Source organism: Adiantum capillus-veneris, chromosome 22, assembly GCF_014529385.1.
Source record: "Adiantum capillus-veneris isolate H3 chromosome 22, ASM1452938v2, whole genome shotgun sequence".
Taxonomy (NCBI): domain Eukaryota; kingdom Viridiplantae; phylum Streptophyta; class Polypodiopsida; order Polypodiales; family Pteridaceae; genus Adiantum; species Adiantum capillus-veneris.
Window position 1 is genome coordinate 74,642,905 of NC_140952.1, and position 6,788 is coordinate 74,649,692.

The window sequence follows — 6,788 nt, forward strand, 5'->3', positions numbered from 1 at the left end:
TCTATGGCAGAACTTAGCTGGATTGGAGATGTTCAAGAACCAGATGAGAAGGTTGAAGACATAGCAGCTAAGCAGGATGCAGAGTAGGATGCAGATGTAACACCAGATAAAGTAGAGGAAGACTAGGAACAAGCAGTTTGCCCCGAAATTGAGGAGATTTCGCCAAACTGCCCTGGATGGGGATATCTTGTTTTGAATTTCTGCAAGATCAAAAAGCTCATCATCCTTGATCTCGATGGACTATTCGTGAAACGAGATGTAACCAAACGTGATCCAAAGACTGGACAACTTAAACACCCTCCACGTCCAGCTTCTGACAGAGTTAAACTAAAAAGAGTGGACGAGAAGTTGTGGATCTACTACCGTAGAGATGTTGAGAAATTTGTTTGGGATTTGAGGCAAATAGCAGATGCAATGATCTGGAGCACTTGTACTGCTGCTAACATTGAGCATATCCTCAGTACATGTTGGCCAGACATATGTGAACATAGGACTTATTACTTTAGGGATCTCTTCTCAAACTGGCAATGTGAAAAGTGGTCGTATTTTGAAGAGATTGATGGAGCTCCAAGAGACCTTTCAGGTGAACCTGTGTCTTTCAAGCCTCTTTACCATGCTTGGAACAAGTTTCCACAATACGACTCCTCTCGGACATTGTTGGTAGATGACTCCAGATATAAAAATCTGCGCAATGTCTGGGACAACTGTATATGTCCGCCCACCTTTGATCCTCTTGATGAAGAATAAGACCCTGATTACCTCACGCGCACATTGTTGCCATGGCTGTGCAGATGGGCACTAACCCCCAATACCTTGGAGTATACAAAGGCAAACCCCATCAGCAATCCCAAAGATGAAGTTTCGAGTCTAGTCTTTGAGCACTTTGTTATAAATGAAGATGAATGAGATTGTACATCTGGAAGTTCCAGAAACGTTAAATATTGTACATTCTTGGTGGATATGTAGACGTTTCTGGATAATTGTTGTAATATACTTTTTGTAATATACAAAAGTTCTGGCACTTTACTGTCTCTGCACTATACATGTCTCTACACTTCTGAATGTCTCAGAACCACTTTTTAGTGGTGCTAAACCCCTAAAACGTGGTTAAATTTTTATTATGTTATTGCAATAGTTTTTCTGGAACTGCAACACCATTTAATGGTGATTTTTGGGGGGAGTGGTAAAGCATTCTTAACCACTTTTTAGTGGGGCCAAACCACTTTTAAGTGGGGCTAAACCACTTTTTAGTGGTGCTAAACCACTTTAGTACCACTAAAAAGTGGTAAATTTTTATTGAGTTTTTCTGAAACTACAACACTTTTTAGTGGGGCTAAACCACTTTAGTACCACTAAAAAGTGGTAAATTTTTATTGAGTTTTTCTGAAACTGCAACACTTTTTAGTGGTGATGTTTGGGGGGGGGGGGGGGGAGTGGTGAAGCATTCTCAAAAACCAACATGTCAATTCCATCGTACATTTACACCAATTCCATCTTGTTCAGTCTTTCACTAGATGATATAAAATCAGATTTGATTTACAATTCAAAGGGCATGCTATTGTATATTGCCTCGTGGTTTTCATTGGAAAGTTCAAACACTTCTCCTATGCCATCGAGCACTACAGGCTCCATAGGGAACTTTATTGCCCTTATCAAGTGGGAATATATGAAAACTACTGGCTTGTTATCCCACAGCTCATACAAGTTTGCTTGTAGGGATTTATACCAATGGCCCGTGACCATATAAGTATGCTTCTCTATCTTGTTGCCCCATGCATCAATTTGCTCGTTAGTTGTTAGGCCCTTAGCTACTACACACTTCAAAATGTAGAAGTCAATAGCCTCCTCATTATTCTCTTCAGAAGTGACAGCAAAATTGTCTCCAGGTGTGAGAGCATCGCTTAAGGAGTCATAATGACTTGCATAAGTGGCACCATGGAACTCCTCATCGTCTGAGTCTCCGTATGACTGGGAATCATTAGCAAGTGGCTCCAAAGTGTGATATTGCCACGTCTCCACATGTGATCTGTTCATACACTTTCTCCAATGGCCAAGCCTACAAGGAAAACAAAAGCATGACAACCGTTTTGATCGCAATGCACAAGTGTTGTTCTCAGAATACCCATTCACACAGTGCATTGCTCTTGAGCCTTTCAATGGTTTTCAGTCCCATTGATGGGATCGCTGAACACTGCCTAGCTTGACCTCCCAGAACACCCTACTGACCTCCCTCTTTTGCTTGTCATAAACAGTAGTTGCTCCAGTATTGAGATGCATTCTCAAAAAAGAGACAAATTCAACTACAAAGTCAACCGCACGCTATTTTGCTTCAATTGCTCATGAGTTAGAGCCCTTTTAATGACAGCCCCAGCCCCATCATGTTCCCCCTTTCCATGTCCTGAGCAAAAAAAATTCCAATTCATTTCCATGCTAGTAAGGCTCCAATATCTAGCAACAAAGTAAAACGGTCACTTTGCTTTAAATTGTGAAGCTCCGCCATCTGACCAAACCCAATTTTTTTTAAAGCTTAGCCCTTGATCTCTCAACCATTGAGCATGTAAGAGAAAAGCATGCTGCACAAATAAGGTGTCATGTTGTTTATCATCTGAGACAAAAAAGTGCATGGTCTTCTTTATTGCACCTGATGCGATGCGGAAATAAGTAATCAGGACAAAGATAGTGACCTGCTTAGTGTACCAATGGATTGACTGGATCTCATTTTGCTCCTTGAAGGAGTAGTTCTCTGCAAAGTCAACGACGGAGAAAAACACATCATCTGGAAACAAAGAAATGCAGTCCTTGAACTGTTGTGCTTGCCACCTAAATATAAAATTGTGAGTGACATACTTCTTCAAGTGGTCTTGGTACACTCGCAAATGTTCTCTAGGCAGCATTTTCTTGTGGACAATGTCTTTCACAGTGCTCTTTCTAGCTTCATTGTTTAATCCAGTGGCACCCACTATATTTTCAAAAAACTTCACAGATACTTGCTTACTCTGCTCAACTTCTTCTCTTGGACAGATCTGAATATTACCTACACCGCATGCATTGCATGTTCCCATTAAGCATTGGTAGCTATGGAAACTATGTTCTGCAAGTATAAGGCATAGTATAGACTCCAACAGTGAAGTGGTGCTCCTACTTGCATTTTTTTATGCAAGACATCCATGGTTGACAACTTCATCATGATGAAGGCATATAGGGCAGCTGCACATGCAGCAAGAACCATGAAGATCAAAACTTCGAGTCCGCATGTGATTTACTGCCTCTTTAAGGAAAATCATTTGTTCATGCACAATACAACAACAGGTGTAGCGATCCCTCAATTTTCGGACAAAGAACGGTTTCATAGACTCGAATCAATGTTGCGAAATCTGAATATCTGCATACTTTGTCTTGAATCTTAAATAAAGCTCCACCTGCAATATACATGCATACAAATGTAAGAAATAAACTTAGCATTCAAAACTGGTTAAATTGTTTCAAAACATTAAAAAGTGATTCTATATCACTAAAAACTGGTGTGCACCACTAAAAACTAGTAATGATACATTCAGTAGTATTGTTTTACCTGTGAAAATAATGCACCACAAATACAAATTAGTGTAGAAACTAGTAACCATACAAAAAGGTAGAATATTAAGAGGTTGTGTGAGGACAACTTAATAGTGGTGAGAAACCGCATTCAGCGTAACTAAAAAGTGGTTTGGCACGACTTAAAAGTGAATTCAAACCACTTTGACGGTGATGAACCGCCAATAAAAAATGGTGTGCACTGCTTGAATATGGTGGGCAACGATTAAAAAGTGGTGAGTAAGGACATGAAAGTTCTGGGGAAGTTCAGAACTAGCACTTAAAAAGTAGCTGAGAGGGACAAAATACTAGGCGACAGACCAACATTAGCACTAGATAGTAGTCCAACACAACTTGAGAGTGTACGAGCTCTTGTGAAAAGTGTTTGATGACCACTTTAGAGTGGTGAGCGACTAGTTCAAAGTGGCCAGTCACCAATTAAAATCTAGCACTTAAAAAGTAGCTGGGAGGGACAAAATACTAGGCGACATACTAGCATCAGAACTAGATAGTGGCCCAACACAACTTGGAAGTGGAGGAGCTCTTGTGAAAAGTGCTTCATGACCACTTGAGAGTGGTGAGAAACTACTTCAAAGTGGGCAGTAACCACTTGAACGCGGATTCTGGTCACTTGAATGCGGTTTCTGGCCACTTGAAAGCGGGAACTTGCCGCTTGATTGCAGTGACAAGGTTTTAGATACCACTTGAAAGTGGTGTTTTGCCACTTGGGAGTGGTGCCTCATCACTTGCATGGAGTGATGACTGACGTAGTGACTTAGCACATGAAAGTGGTGTCTCACCACTTGATGACCACTTGAAATTAGTGAGCAACTACTTCAAAGTGGGCAGTCACCACTTGAACGTTGATTCTGGTCACTTGAATGCGGTGTCTGGCCACTTGAAAGTGGGAGCTTGCCGCTTGATTGCAGTGACCAGGTTTAAGCTATCACTTGAAAGTGGTATCTCACCACTTGATGACCACTTGAGAATGGTGAGAAACTAGTTCAAAGTGGGCAATCACCACTTGAACGCGGATTCAAGTCATTGGAATGCGGTGTTCGGCCACTTGAAAGTGGTGTCTCACCACTTGGGAGTGGTGTCTCACCACTTGCATGGAGTGATGACTAACATAGTACTTTGCACATGAAAGTGGTGTCTCACCACTTGATGACCACTTGAGAGTGGTGAGAAACTAGTTCAAAGTGGGCAGTCACCACTTTAACACGTTTTCTTGTCACTTGAATGCGGTGTCTAACCACTTGAAAGCGGGAACTTTCCGCTTGATTGCAGTGATAAGGTTTTAGTTACTACTTGAAAGTGGTGTCACACCACTTGGGAGTGGTGCCTCACCACTTGCATGGAGTGATGGACTGACGTAGTGACTTAGCACATGAAAGTGGCTTCTCACCACTTGAATGCGGTCAGACACCACTTAAATGCGGCTAGACACCACGTGAAAGTGGTTTTTATACTTGTAAGTGTTGTGTCCACCGCTTCATTGTGGTGTGACAACACTTGTAAGTATTTACTAACAAAATGTGTTCAAACTCCACTAATATGGTTTTGGTTACCATCATAAGGTGGTGGGCACCATTCGTGCAGCAGCAGTAAAAAGTCTATGGCACTACTATAACTGTTGCACCATGACTAAAAGCTGCTACATCACTTGGAAAAAGTGAGCTGCACAAAACGTTTATACCTGTAACACCCCTACGAGTTTGTAAAACACGTATGTTAGCATTGGGTAAACAAGACTTTTTAGTGGGTGAACAGCACTTTGTAGGGTTTACGGTGAAGCGTTGGTGCATTTCTAGTAAAAACTGTTTCTTAAACATTAAAACCTGCTGCAAAACATTAAAAACTGGTTCAAAGACACTAAAAAGTGGTGTGGAAACACAAGTAAAAGTGCTTCAAAAACATTTAGAACTATTGATCAAATTTTAGAAGTGGTTCAGATTCAATTAGAGACCAGTATAGTAATGTTTCACCACTTTTTAATGTTCCAGCACCACTAGAAAGTGGTGCAAAACACCAAAACAAGCTGTAGCACTAATAAAAAGAAGTATAGAAACATAATGTTATGGCAATAATGAGTTGTAGCACTAATAAAAAGTGGTATAGAAACATAATGTTGTAGCAGGAATATGAGTTGTAGCACCAATAAAAAGTGCTAAAAGAATATATCAATTACCTGAGGCTCCTCAAGAAGGTGGATTGGATGCTTTACATATGAACATCTAGCTAGTCTCTTACTGCAAACATCTTTCTTGTTGGGGGACACCCTCGTCTCATCCGTCCAAAATTGAAAGACTTAGTCTCTAACAGTTTGAGTGATGTGAGTTCTCCGTGCATCATCTCTATGACACGCAGATGCAGGGAACGAACCATCGGATTCACTTGACACTATTAAGTGATGTTTGGCTGAATATAAGTTTCTTTTGTGGATCCCCATAAGCTTGGAAGCTTGCGGTATGCTCATGTCAGTGTTTTGCTCCTTGCTTCCACCATTCACCAACATCATCATTGCTGATTTCTTCACAAAAAACTCGTCCGAAGATCTTGGGACCTTCACATGATTCAAAGTGTTGCGGATGTTTCTCAGCATAATTGCTTCCAACTCTTTGGATTTACTCTGCATAGTAAGTAAGCAAGGATGTTGAAGAAGTTCATCAAAGATTTCCTTCCTACCACTTGCATCCATTCCCACAGTTAAGGTATCAAAGTGTTGTACCATAGATTGGCATATCCTTCGTTTCTTTCTTTCATCCATCTCCCCTGTATTGCTTTCTGTCACAAAGTTGATCGTTGCCTGACGTTGCTTTCGTTTCTGAGCAACCCAATATTCCCTCATTAATTTTCTGCGCTGAAGTTGAGCTTCTCTACTCAATGACGATGAGCTGATAGACAGTTCTTCACTGTGCTCCATTGTTGCAGTACTTTCAAAGGATTGCTCTACAAGAAATACAATACAAATCATAACTACACGCTATTTAATTAATACATGGCACTTCTTGCACTAATTAGCAAGATACTAACAAAGCATAATAAGTGTTTACATACCTCAAGAATCATCAAGTAGAAGAGGAACCTATAGAGATAGAGTTCATGAGAGAGAGAGAGAGAAAGAGTGCTAAGAGAGAGAGAGAGAGAGAGAGAGAGAGAGAGAGATGAGCGCAAGCTCAGACAGAAGAGGAGCCATGCTTAGAGAGAGAAAG

The 6,788-nt window shown here is 40.8% G+C and overlaps 1 pseudogene; it reads right to left on the minus strand.

Annotated features, from left to right (window-relative positions):
• Positions 1-5,814: 5,814 nt before the first annotated feature.
• LOC147429599 (uncharacterized) lies at positions 5,815-6,499 on the minus strand (annotated as a pseudogene).
• Positions 6,500-6,788: the final 289 nt, after the last annotated feature.